At 44.7% G+C, this 14,201-nt stretch overlaps 1 protein-coding gene across 6 annotated transcripts in view; it reads right to left on the bottom strand.

The window, feature by feature from the left end:
* GTF3C2 (general transcription factor IIIC subunit 2) overlaps window positions 1–13,598 on the bottom strand; it is a 33,686-nt gene extending 20,088 nt beyond the window's left edge. For 2 of the 6 annotated variants that reach the window (XM_035273536.3, XM_035273532.3), the window contains exons 1-2: window positions 13,573–13,598; window positions 9,558–9,686 (exon numbers count right to left, since the gene is read on the bottom strand). The gene's annotated coding sequence lies outside the window, so the exon portion shown is untranslated. Of the gene's footprint in view, window positions 1–9,557; window positions 9,687–12,956; window positions 13,324–13,572 lie in introns of those variants that run through there. The other 4 variants (XM_078349645.1, XM_035273534.3, XM_035273533.3 and 1 more) reach the window with 3 other exon arrangements.
* Window positions 13,599–14,201: the final 603 nt, after the last annotated feature.

The following is a 14,201-nucleotide window of genomic DNA, read 5'->3' as shown; positions in this document are numbered from 1 at the left end:
TCCTGCCTCACCCTCCAGAGTAGCTGGGATTACAGGTGCATGCCACAACACCCCGCTAATTTTTGTATTTTTAGTAGGAACAGGGGTTTCACCATGTTAGCCAAGATGGTATTGAACTCCACCTCGTGATCCACCCGCCTCAGCCTCCCAAAGTGCTGGGATTACAGACATTAGCCACTGCATAGGCATTAGCATTCCATTTATTAAATGCTAGCTATGCATGTGCCAAGCACTATATTAAGTGTGATATATACATTATCTAATTTAAAGCTCATTTATTTAATTTTTTTCTTTTCTTCTTTTTTTTTTTAAGATGGGGTTTTACCATGATGGCCAGGCTGGTCTTGAACTCCTGACCTCAGGTGATCCACCCACCTCAGCCTCCCAAAGTGCTAGGATTACAGGTGTGAGCCACCGCGCCCGGCTAAAGCTCATATATTTTCTTGAGCTTTAAATTGTTGTCCAGGCTGGAGTAAGGATGGTGAATGCACCATTATTTAACCTCTGTCTCTGAAATCCAATGAAATGAAACATGAACACAGACATACACACAACCCAAAAAATGGACTGGAAAAAAAAATTTGTGTATCATGAATCTAGAAAAGGGACACAACTTCTTTAAAATGTACTACAAAGAAGAGCTGCCAGATACTATAAAGTTTAGAGCAAACTGAAGAGGCATGCCAAATGTTAACATCTACTTCCGTAAATATTAGTCAAGCGGTAAGTTTATTTAGGAATAAGTAAAAGTCCAGGCAGGATGGCTCATGCTTGTAATTCCAACACTTTGAAAGACCAAGGAAGGAGGATTGCTTGAGGCCAGTAGTCCAAGACCAGTCTGGGCAACACAGGGAGACCTCATTTTTTCAAAATATTTTAAAAGTTAGCTGGGCATGGTGGTAGGCACCCGTAGTCCCAGCTACTCGGAAGGCTGAGATAGGAGGATTGCCTGAGCCTAGGAGTTTGAGGTTACAGTGAGCTATGATGGTGCTCCCATACTCCAGCCTGGGGAACAGTAATACCCTATCTCTAAAAATATTTAAAAATAATTTTCTGACCAGGCACAATAGCTCATGCCTGTAATTCCAGCACTTTGGGAGGACAGAGTGGAGGATGGCTTGAGTCCAGAAGTTCAAAACCATCGTGGGCAACAGAGTGAGACCTCCTTCTCTAGAAAAAAACACGGTGGTGCACACTTATAGTCCCAGCGAAGCGGGAGAATCATTTGAGCCCAGGAGGTTGAGGTTGCAGTGAGCTGTAATCACACCACTGCACTTGAGCCTGGGCAACAAAGCAAGACCGTCTCAAGTAAATAAATAAATAAATTTACTTCTTAAAAAAGAATGAATCGGTCCGGCCCGGTAGCTCACACCTGTAATCCCAGCACTTTGGGAGGCTGAGGTGGGCATATCACCTGAGATCAGGAGTTTGAGACCAGTCTGGCCAACATGGTGAAACCCCATCTCGATTAAAAATACAAAAATTAGGCAGGTGTGGTGTCAGGCGCCTGAAATCCCAGCTACTTGGGAGGGTGAGGCAGGACAATCGCTTGAACCCCGGAGGTGGAAGCTGCAGTGAGCAGAGATCGTGCCACTGCACTCCAGCGTGGGTGACAGAATGAAACCGTCTTTAAAAAAAAAAAAAAAAAAAAAATGAGTCAATGAGTTCTCTGGTGCCCTGCCATCAATATTTCACCTGGATGGGGGTGGTGGGTAGGCTATGAGACAATTAAGGAACATCCTATTATATTAAGAAAGCTTTTCCTTTTTTTTGAGACGGAGTTTCACTCTTGTTGCCCAGGCTGAAGTGCAGTGGTGCGATCTTGGCTCACTGCAACCTCCACCTGCTGGATTCAAGGGATTCTCCTGTCTCGGCCGCCCGAGTAGCTGGGACTACAGGCACATGCCACCATGCCAGGCTAAATTTTTGTATTTTTAGTAGAGACAGGGTTTCATCATGTTAGCCAGGCTGGTCTCAAACTCCTGACCTCAGGTGATCTGCCCACCTTGGCCTCCCAAAGTGCTGGGATTACAGGTGGGAGTCACTGCACCCGGCAGTGTTTTTTGCTTTTGTTTTTTTTTTGAGACAGGCTCTTATTCTATCACCCAGGCTGGAGTGGTGCAGTAGTTATGATCACAGCTCACTACAGCCTCAACCTCCAGGCTCAAGAAATACTGCCTCAGCCTCCCAAGTTGCTAGGACTACAGGCATCTATCACCACACCTGGTTAATTTTAAAATTTTTCAGAGATGAGCTCTCATTACATTGCCCGGGATGGTCTCGAATTCCTGGTCTCAAGCAATCTTTCCACTTTAGTCTCCCAAAATGTTGAGATTATAGGTGTGAGCGACTGTGCCCATCCCAGCGAAGCGGGAGAATCATTTGAGCCCAGGAGATTGAGGCTGTAGTGAGCTGTGATCATACTACTGCACCACAGTAGTATGAGACAGCGTCTCGTTCGGTCACCCAGGCTGGAGTGCAGTGGTGCAGTCATGGCTCACTGCAGCCTAGACCTTCCCAGGCTCAAGTGATCCCCCTATCTTAGCCTCCTGAGTAGTTGAGACTACAGGCACGTGCCACCACGCCTGACTAATTTTTGTATTTTTAAAATTTTTTATAGAGACAAAGTTTCACCATATTGCCCAGGCTGGAATGCAATGGCATGATTATACTCAAACTCCTGGGCTCAAGTGATTCTCTCAACTTGGTCTTCCAAAATGCTGGGATTAAAGGCATAAACCACTATGCCTGGCCTATTTTAATTAATTTTTTTTTTTTTTTTTTTTTTTTGGACACAGGATCTCACTCCGTCATCCAGGCTGGAGTGTGGTCGTATGATTAGAGCTCACTGCAGCCACTAACTCCTGGGCTCAAAGAATCCTCCCTCTCCAGCTTCCCAAGTAGCCTACAAATATGCACCAATATGCCCAGATAAGTTTTTAATTTTTTTGTGCAGATTGGGTCTTGCTATTTTGCTTGAATTCCTAGCCTCAAGAGATCCTCCTTGGCCTCCCAAAGTGCTAGGATTACAGGCGTAAGCTACCATGCCTCGCCGAGAAACCTTTTCCACATTGAATAATTGACTAAATTGTCTTGAGCATCATTTTCTTCAAACCCAGAAAATGAGCTGTATAATCATGGACCAAAGTAAACAGATAAAATACTGACCACCAAACCCAAAACCTAAGCAACATAGAACTCTCCAAGGGCCCAGTTTTTAGCCAGAATAGCCTGCTTGTCTGTGATAAAGGGGAAGAAATAGTTTCAATCCCAGGATGGAACCCCCCCCACCATAAATCTATGTATGCCTTAAGGATAAACAATTCATCAGTCTCAGTGAACAGTGTGCTAATACAAATCCCATAAGTAATATAAAAGCTTCCAACTGTCTCGCTTGAAGAAGCTACAATCTAAACAGATCCCTCTAAGGCAGGTGCTGAGGATATAACATGTACTAAAGATACATTATAACACTACCAAGGTAAATAAAGGTCAGTGAAAATCGACCTATATTGTTCCTTTGATAAATAAGAAGCCCTTACAAAACTACCCCATTCAAAATTTGTCACAAGCAAAAAGGACCTATGCATAGATATTACAGAAAGAATAAAAAGGATATAAAGATGAAAAGTACCCTTTTGAAAAAGTGATTCGGAAAACAGAAGCAAATTTCCAACAGATATTCCCGCACTTTCAAAAATACCAAAGGGATTGTGAAATCCAAGAGCTAGGGTTTCAATGTCCCCTCCAAACCTCATGTTGAAATTTAATTGCCATCTGTAATAGTACAAATGTGGAACCTTTAAGAGATGATTAGGCCATGAGGGCTCCACCCTGACCAGTCAGATCAGTGTCACAAAAGGGTGAGTTTAGGGCAGGACGCCGTGGCTCACACCTGTAATCACTGCACTTAGGGAGGTGGAGGCTGGAGGACTGCTTGAGCCCAGGAGTTTGAGACCAGCCTGGGCAACATGGCAAAACCCCTGCCTCTACAACACAAAACCAAAACAAGGCTGGGCACAGTGGCTCACCCCTATAATCCCAGCACTTCGGGAGACTGAGGCAGGTGATTATGTGAGGTCAGGAGTTCGAGACCAGCCTGGTCAACATGGTGAAACCCTGTCTCTACCAAGAATACAAAAATTAGCTGGGCGTAGTGGTGCATGCCTGTAATCCCAGCTACGAGGGAGGCTGAGGCAGAATTGCTTAAACCTGGGAGGCGGAGGTTGCAGTGAGCAGAGATCACATCACTGCACTCCTACCTGGGCAACAGAGCAAGACTTCATCTCAGGGTGGTAGTGGGGAAATTAGCTGGGCATGATGGGCAGCAGGGGACTTGTAGTCCCAGTTACTCAGAAGTGGAGGTGGAAGGATCACTTGAGCCCGGGAGGTGGAGGCTGCAGTGAGCAGAGATCGAATCCCTGCACTCCAGCCTGGGTAATAAAGCGAGACTCTGTCTCAAAGAACAAAAAACAAAAACATGTATAACAGTAAACACATAACATTTAAACTCATTCATTAAAAGAAAGAATAGGGCCATGTACAGTGGCTCGTGCCTGTATTCCCAGCACTTTGGGAGGCCAAGGCAGGCAGATCGCTTGAGGCCAGGAGTTTGAAACCGGCCTGGCCAACAGAGCAAACCCCGTCTCTACTAAAAATACAAAAATTAGCTGGACATGGTAGTACACGCCTGTGATCCCAGCTACTTGGGAGACTGAGGCATGAGAATCACTTGAGTTTGGGAGGTGGAGCCGAGATGACACCACTGTATCCCAGCCTAGGCAGAGCGAGACACTGTCTCAAAATAAAAAAGAGGCTGGGTTCGGTGGCTCACACACGTAATCCCAGCACTTTGGGAGGCTGAGATGGGCGGATCACCTGAGGTCAGCAGTTCGAGACCAGCCTGGCCAATATGGTAAAACCCCATCTCTACTAAAAATACAAAAATTAGCCAAGCGTGGCAGGCGCCTATAATCCCAGCTACTTGGGAGGCTGAGGCAGGAGACTCGCTTGAGCCCAGGAGGTGAAAGTTGCAGTGAGCAGAGACTGCCCCATAGCACTCCAGCCTGGGTGACAGAGTGAGACTTCATCTCAAAAAAAAAAGAATAAAGATTTGGTTTGATTTTCTTTTTTCTTTTCTCTCTTTTTGAGACGGAATCTTGCTCTTGTCACCCAGGCTGGAGTGCAGTAGCCTGATCTCCACTCACTGCAACCTCCACTTCCCGGGTTCAAGTTCAAATGATTCTCCCACCTCAGCCTCCCCAGTAGCTAGGATTACAGGCACCCACCACCACGCCCAGCTAATTTTTGTATTTTTAGTAGAGATGGGGTTTCACCATGTTGGCCTGGCCAGTCTCGAATTCCTGACCTTAAGTGATCTGCCCACCTCGGCCTCCCAAAGTACTGGGATTACAGGTGTGAGCCATTGCTCCCAGCCTGATTTGGCTTGATTTTAAACTATATGCTTTTCAAGAGATGCCTAAAACAAAATAACACAAAAAGCTGAAAATATAAAGATCAATTAAAATGTACAGGGCAAAATGTTAGCAAAAATAAAGGAGGAGTTTTGATGACAATAGCAAAGTCAAATTTAGGAGGAAAATATGAAATAGGAATTAAGGGAGTACTATTCTTTTTGAGATAGAGCCTTGCTCTGTTGCCCAGACTGGAGTGCAGTAGCACGATCTCTGATCACTGCAACCTCCGCCTCCTGGGTTTAAGCAATTCTCCTGCCTCAGGCCCCCAAGTAGCTGGGATTATAAGCATGTACCACGATGCATGGTTAATTTTTGCATTTTTTAGTAGAGATGAGGTTTTGCTACATTGACCAGGCTGGTCTTGAACTCCTGACCTCAAATGATCTGCCTGCCTTGGCCTCCCAAAGTGCTGGGATTACAGGTGTGAGCCACTGTGCCTAGCTCAAAAGGGAGTAGTTTATAATGAATAAAACTTCAAATCATATAGAAGATATCAATGTCATGAACATTTAAACATCAAATAATAGCATCAAAAGATAAAAAGCAAAACGTTCATGACATTGTAACAATAACTTCTTTTAATTATTGACAAAGTAGGTAAGGACAAAGAAGATATAAATAAAATAAATATTCCCCCCTATATTGGTTCAGTTGCATAAAACAGAATCCTCTCCAACCAGTTCAAGCAGAAAGGAATTCATTACAGGATATTAACTAGTTCATATCAGTAGTTCACAAAGTGTGGCCCTAGAAACAGCAGCATCACTATCACCTGCAAATTTGCTAAAATGCAAATTTCTAGTCCTACCTCAGACCTACCAAATCAGAAATCCTGGATGGGGTCAGCACCTTGTGTTTTAACAAGCCCTTCAGGGGATTCTGACACACATTCAAGCTCAAAAACATTTGCATAAATGATCACTGGGAGGGTTGGGGGAAAAACAGTTGGTAGGAACACAAGTGCTGATCAAACTGGTAGTTGCTCTTATTTACAGCTGCTGGCTCAAGAACCATATGCTGGGCTGGGTACAGTGGCTCAGGCCTGTAATCCCAGCACTTTGGGAGGCCAAGGTGGGAGGATCGCTTGAGACCAGTAGTTCAAGACCAGTTTGAGCAATACAGCAAGACTTCGTCTATACAAAAAAAAAAAAAAAAATTTTTTTTTTTTTGAGACGGAGTTTCGCTCTTGTTACCCAGGCTGGAGTGCAATGGCACAATCTCGGCTCACCACAACCTCCGCCTCCTGGGTTCAGGCAATTCTCCTGCCTCAGCCTGCTGAGTAGCTGGGATTACAGGCACGCGCCACCATGCTCAGCTAATTTTTTTATTTTTTTATTTGCAGCAAGCTATGATTGTGGCACTGCACTCCATCTCGACAGAGCAAGACCCTGTATCTAAAAATAAAAACAATAGGCCGGGTGCGGTGGCTCACGCCTGTAATCCCAGCACTTTGGGAAGCCAAGGCGGGTGGATCACAAGGTCAAGATATCGAGACCATCCTGGTCAACATGGTGAAACCCCACCTCTACTAAAAATACAAAAAATTAGCTGGGCATGGTGGCGTGTGCCTGTAATCCCAGCTACTCAGGAGGCTGAGGCAGGAGAATTGCCTGAACCCAGGAGGCGGAGGTTGCGGTGAGCCAAGATCGCGCCATTGCACTCCAGCCTGGGTAAATAAGAGCGAAACTCCGTCTCAAAAAAAAAAGAGAGACCTAACTAAATGGGAAAGCTGCTTCTCTGGCTCCCGATCCAGAACCTTATCACTGCCAAAATCTGCACTAACAAATACATGCCTGCTGGTCCGCCTTTCTCCTCTCTAAAATCAGATTCAAATTTGAGTTCTCCAGGAGCACATCTGACTTGTAAAACCTAAATCATATTCAGAATCTTGGATGCAAAAAATTCCAGAAAAGGAAATTTCTTACTTTCCAGGCTCTCAAGTGGAGGCTGCTCATTCACTCACATCCCACCTACCTGAGGGTTCAAAGTGGGATCAGTCTCTTCAATTCCTCTCCAATGCCACTTGCAGACCAGCAGTTCCACATACTCCCATCTTGTAAAAACCTTGTTACTTTGATGCTCAGAACATTCAGCTAAACTGCAGCTACTCACTGTTATCACTCTCTGAACCTTGTCATCACCCAAACCTCTTAACCTCCAAAATCACTAAAACATCCAACTATCTGATCTCCCATCATTATAGCCAGACTGCTCAAACCCTAACACTATTATTTATTCTCCAGCTATATCAAGCCACTATCCCTTGATCACTCCAATTTCTCCCTCTGTCAGCCACATCCTATCTAGTTTAGATTCCTTCATTTCAATCAGGTACTTGTTGATATTCTTTTCTATCTTTTTGTTCCACATGCTTAGCAAAACTCAAGCCCTGATAGGTCCAACCATCCAACTCCTCCACGTGTGAACCTAAGTTGCTGAGCACTGGCAATCCCACTTTCTCTCTAGTCAGCTCTTACATGCTCTCCTCCAACACATTATCTGATCCCCTGGTTCCCTGCAGGTAATTTTGCTTTTGATTTCTGAAAACAAAAGCAAAATCATTAGATGGGAGGTACTTCAACTTCTTGCCAAGAAAGCTAACACTCCCTGTCTCTGAAACCCTCTCATTCACTCTCTAACAACAAACCTTACCCTTGTGTTCTAGCCCCATTCCCCCATCTCCTAAGAAACCGGAGTTATTGTTTATCCGTTTCCTTTCCATTGGCTCCTTCCAAGCAGTATTTAAATATGTTTATAATTCTCATCTTCACACATAACTATCCTTCACCCCATATTCCTCCTCCCACTAATATTCTCCTCCTTCCTCTCATAGTCAAACTTTTAAGAGTTTTCTGTCCTTGATTATTTTAATTTCCCTGCATCATCCTAACAAGCATATTGTCCCCCAACTCATCAGTGAAGCTAAAATCATTAATAATCACTGTATCATTAATCCAATGGACACTTCTCAGTCTCATTCAACTTGACCTCTCAGCAGCTCCAACATTACTTTCTTGAAACATTCACTTTTCTTGACAAGCAATTCACAAGCAGCAAACTGCCAGTGTTTTTTACAAAATTTCCTCAATTTTTTACAGTTGTCTCATTCACAACTATTTGGCAGCTTTTCTGTTTGCAAACTCACCTCCTTTGTCATTCCGAAGCATTCAATTTAGTTTTAGTTTGCTTTCTTTACCTTTTTAGAATTGTTTTTACAAAACTTTTACTTGTTATATAATACTATAAAGATAGCAGCAAAAGGTTGGGTGCACTGGCTCATGCCTGTAATCCCAGCACTATGAGAGGCGGGTAGATCATGAGGTGAGGAAATGGAGACCATCCTGGCCAACATGGTGAAACCCCACCTGTACTAAAAAGACAAAAATTAGCTGGGTGTGGCCACACATGCCTGTAATCCCAGCTACTCGGGAGGCTGAGGCAGGAGAATCACTTGAACCCAGAAGGCAAAGGTTGCAGTGAGCCGAGATCGCACCAGTACACTCCAGCCTGGCCAACAGAGCTAGACCCCACCTCAAAAAAAAAAAAAAAAAAAAGATAGCAGCAAAACAAGCATCTATGGTTCGACTTAAGTTTTGTTTTTTTTTTTTTTTGAGACAAAATCTTCCTCTGTCTCCCAGAATGGAGTTCAGTGGTATGATCTCGGCTCACTGCAATCTCCACCTCCCAGGTTCAAGTGATTCTCCTGCCTCAGCCTCCTGAGTAGCTATGATTACAGGCATGGGCCACCATGCCCAGCTAATTTTTATATTTTTGGTACAGATGGGTTTCACCATGTTGGCCAGGCTGGTCTCAAACTCCCAATCTCAGATGATCCACCCACCTTGGCCTTCCAATCAACTTAATTTTAATAGAAACAATAACTCTTTCATACTAAAAATTTCTTTCCCCTGTCACCCAGGATGAAGTGCAGTGGTGCCATCATGGCTCACTGCCCCTTGATCTCCTGGGCCCAAGCGATCCTCCCATCTCAGCCTCTCAGGTCGCTGGGATCACATATGCATACCACCAGGCCTAGCTAATGTTTACTTTTTTGTAGAGACAGGGTCTCATCTATCTTACCCAGGCTGGTCTCAAACTCCTGGGCCCAAGTGATCCTCTTGCTTCAACTTCCAAAGTGCTAGGATTACAGGTTTACAGGATTACAGGTTACAGGTTTACAGGATTACAGGTTGAGTCACCACGCCCAGCCTATAACATATATATAAAGACAAAGCAACTGACATTAAAAAAAAAAAAAAAAAGGTGGGAGCCTAGACAACATAATGAAACCCCGCATATATATATATATATTTTTTTTCTTTTTTTGACACAGAGTCTTGCTCTGTTGCCCAGGCTGGAGTGCAGTGGTGCGATCTTAGCTCACAGTAACTTCCACCTCCCGGGTTCAAGCGATTCTCCTGCCGCAGCCTCCTGATTAGCTGGGGTTACAGGCATGTGCCACCACACCAGGCTAATTTTTGTATTTTTAGTAGAGACAGTGTTTCACGGTGTTGGTCAGGCTGGTCTCAAACTCCTGACCTCGGGATCCGCCAGCCTTGGCCTCCCAAAATGCTAGGATTACAGGCCTCAGCCACTGTGCCCAGCCAAAAAAAATTTTTTTTCATTAGCTGGTTGTGGTGGCACATGCCTGGAGCTCTAGCTACTTGTGAGGCTGAGGCAGGAGGATTGTTTGAGCCCAGGAGTTCAAGGTTCCAGTGAGCTCTGGTCATTGGACTGTACCAGCCTGGGTGATAGAGCAAGACCTTGTCTCAACAACAAATACAAAAAAACGTGGGAACCAATACAGTGGTAAGAATTCTCTTGGCAAGAATTCAGCTCAACTAGGAGAAGCAAACTGACCAGGTCTATAGGGGAAAAACCTACAAGCTTAAAGGATTTACAGAGGAGATAGGGTATGTCAGTTAACATTAGGGGCTAGTTAAACCGAAATCTGTTGAGAGCTTCTATACATGTCTTAAGGATTTTCTAGGCCTGGCACTGTGACTCACGCCTGTAATCCCAGCACTTTGGGAAGCCAAGGCAGATAGATCACTTGAGGTCAGGAGACAAGCCCAGCCAACATAGTGAAATCCCATCTCTACTAAAAATACAAAAATTAGCCAGGCTTGCTGGCAGGTGCCTGTAATCCCAGCTACTCAGGAGGCTGAGGCAGGAGAATCACTTGAACCCAAAAGGCAGAGGTTGCAGTGAGCTGAGATCACGCCACTGCACTCCAGTCTGGGTGACAGAGGGAGACTCCATTTAAAAAAAAAAAAAAAGAAAAAAAAGGGATTTTCTATATCAGTACACATGTTTATCTCCTAATTGCTATATGGCATTCCATAGAATTAGTTTATTTAGACAATCTCATTTCATGAACAATTGCGTTAAAATACTATTATAAACAATACTGCAATAAATATTCTAGTATGAATCTCTTCAATAATAAATTACTTTTCTAGAATAATCATCTGGACATGGAATTACTGTACTACACTGAAGAATATGCACATTTCAAAATGTAATAGATACTGCTAAACAGCTCAACAAAATGAAAACTATTTATGTATATTAGTACCCATTTTATCACATCCTTACTGATCTTTACAATTTTTGACAACCTGATAAGTGAAAGAACTCTTCCCCTCTATTTATTTACACTAATAATTGGTGTTAACAACTTCCTTCTATATATTGGACATCCATATGTCTTTTATGAATTGCCTGTATATATAATTTGCTGATTTCCAGTTTTCTCTATTGATCTGTGTAAGTTATTTATGCTGCTAGTAGTTTCTCTGCCTACTTTTACCTTTGTTTGTAGTATTTCTTGCCAAACTGAAGTTTTTAATTTTTTTTTTTTTTAAGAGTTTTGCTGTTGTTGTCCAGGCTGAAGCACAATGGCATGATCTCAGCTCACTGCAACCTCTGCCTCCCAGATTCAAGCTATTCTCCTGCCTCAGCCTCCTGTGTAGCTGTGCTTATAGTCACCTGCCACCATGCCCAACTAATTTTTGAATTAAAAAAAATTTTTGTTGTTGTTTTTTGAGACAGTCTCCATGTGGCCCAGGCTGGAGTGCAATGGCATGATCTTGGCTCGCTGCAACCTCCGCCTCCTGAATTCAAGCGATTCTCTTGCCTCAGCCTTCCAAGCAGGCGGTGTGCCACCACATGCAGCTAATTTTTGTATTTTTAGTAGAGACAGGGTTTCACCATGTTGGACAGACTAGTCTCAAAAGCCTGACCTGAGATAATCCACCCGACTCAGCCGGCCAAAGTGCTGGGATTACAGGCATGAGCCACCTCACCCTAAACATAGTATCTCTCTCTCTCTCTCTTTTTTTTTTGAGACAGTGTCTCCCTCTGTTACCCAGGGTGGAGTGCAGTGACATGATCTTGCCTCACTGTAACCTCTGCCTCCTGGATTCAAGCAACTCTTCTGCCTGAGCCTCCTACAGAGCTAGGATCATAGGCATGCGCCTCCATGCCCGGCTAATTTTTCTATTTTTAGTATACTCGGGGTTTGTCATGCTGGCTGGGCTGCTCTCGAACTCCTGACCTCAGGTGATCCAGTCCGCTTCAGCCTTCCAAAGTGCTAGGATTGCAGGAACGAGCACTACACTCACTCAGTTCTCTTATTTCTAAGAATTTTTCTAATTTTGGATCTTACATCTAGTTCTCTAGTTCATCTGGAATTTTGAGGATAAAAGATATGGGTATTTACTTGTTCAGCACTTATCTTCCCTACAAGTGTCATAAGATAGGGATCTTACTTGTCTGATTCACTATTGTATTAAAACTTGGTACATGGTAAGTGTAATAATTAACTTTTGTTGACTGTACAACTGACTCAAGGCACAAAAATCCTTTTAAGAATGCACTTTTCATGGAAGGCAGCAGCAGGATGTGATGGTGTATTTCCATGTATAATTTTATAATACAAAATTTAAATACACAGTAAAGGAATAGATGATTATTAAATTTGCACTAGAGTTTATAAAATCTTACACTGCACCCCAAACTGTCTGGTTTCCTTGCTGCTCCAGGATGCCAGCCTGACCTACCCAGCCAAGAAAAAGTAATGACACAACACTGCACCTCAAATATGAAATTACTTTAAAAACTGATTGGCTTAATAAATTGCTTCCTACAGTTTCCTACGGTACAACCGGGGGTATACAAAATGATTTTAATGGTACGAAAACATTTTAATGACTAGTGCTTTTATTTCAACTTACATAAACTATAAGTAGCCCATAAAACCCAGAATTTCATTCATAATGCTCAAATCGAGACAAATTGATTTAAACTTTTTAAATAATTCAAAGAGAACTCTTCAGAAAATAATAGTACAGTTGATAAGAAGAGATGGCAAAAATAGTGACGATGGCACAGGATTGATTGACTTAAACTTGTATATGCCTTTAAGGCAAAGAGGTTTGTCCATACCCTATACATCCTTCTAACAAAGTGAGTTACCTCTGGCGGACTTCAAGTCGCCACTTCTGCCTTCCCCAACAGCCAGCCAACTTGCCACGGGACAAAAGAACTAGACAGGGAAACATAACTGGCCCTTGGCTACGCCAATGGCGTTGCAGCGCGCGGGGCACAACCCTCGGGGTTAAAGAGCCTCCTCGAAGAGGATGAGACACAGCTGAGAGATTGACCCATCACCACTCTAGGGGCCATCACCTGCCCTTCAGTCCCAGGCGTGAAGGCAGCTTTCTCCACTAGCCTCTGAGAGGAGCCCTGGCTTTTCTAAGACCAAGGACTACTGTAGGTTGGCCGAGTTCGAGGGACGGTATATAAGCAGCGCCGACGCCCGGACACAGGCTGCCGCGTTATCGACACCGCGTGGGGGGAGGAGGGCAAAACCCGAGGCTTGCGGGGGGGGGGGGGTGTGCACGGTGGCCACAGTAGTGAAGGTGCGGAGCATGATGGTGCTCTGTAGGAGCGCAGACGCTGAAAGGGGAGCTGCTGTGGCAGGAAGAAGAGCGGAGCCTGATTTTGTTCCCAATATCTTAGTGCTACGGCAAAAGAAGGGGGAAGAGTAATCGTGGGGCCCCCCACACACCCGCTGCGGCGGTACACTCACCCTCGCCAAAGTCCTTCCGGAAGTCTAAGTTCGAAGATGGCGCCGCCTGTCTGGTCGCGGTCTTATGACGAAATCGTGTTAGCTGCTCTTCCCTGACGCCCCCACCCCACTGTACAAGGTAAACACGTGAGCTTGGTCGGGTGTCGGTGTCACGTTAGTTTTCTCTTAGACTCTGTATTCCATAATGCAGTGCGGCTAGAGTTCACCTAGCCCTCCGGAGCCGGCCGATTTCCAGGGCGTCTTCAGCGGTGCCGGGGACGCTGCAGGGCCTCATGGGAGTTTCAGTGTCAAAAAGGGGAGATCGACGCCTGCGCGGCCAAACGGGTTCCCACGCGGCCTCGACGGGAGCCGGGAGGAGGCGGACGCCGTAGCTAGACTTGCGCTCTGGATCGTTGAATCCTGCTTTTCCGGTCAGACGGCCGCGCCTGTGGCCCTAAGAGCCGGCTGGACCTGAGAGTTTGTACCTGCAACCTGGCGGCGTACGAGGCCAAGACGAGTCTGGGAGACAAAGAAGTCTTCGCCGCCGGCCGCTGTAAAATGACTCCAGCTTCTGCTGGTAGCGAAGTCAGGGATGGGCCAGAGAGAGCTTGGAAAGGGGACAAGGAAGGGAAGGAGTAGTAGAAGAAAAG

The sequence above is a fragment of the Callithrix jacchus genome, chromosome 14 (assembly GCF_049354715.1).
Source record: "Callithrix jacchus isolate 240 chromosome 14, calJac240_pri, whole genome shotgun sequence".
Classification (NCBI taxonomy): Eukaryota; Metazoa; Chordata; class Mammalia; order Primates; family Cebidae; genus Callithrix; species Callithrix jacchus.
This window is presented reverse-complemented; position numbering and strand designations above follow the sequence as displayed.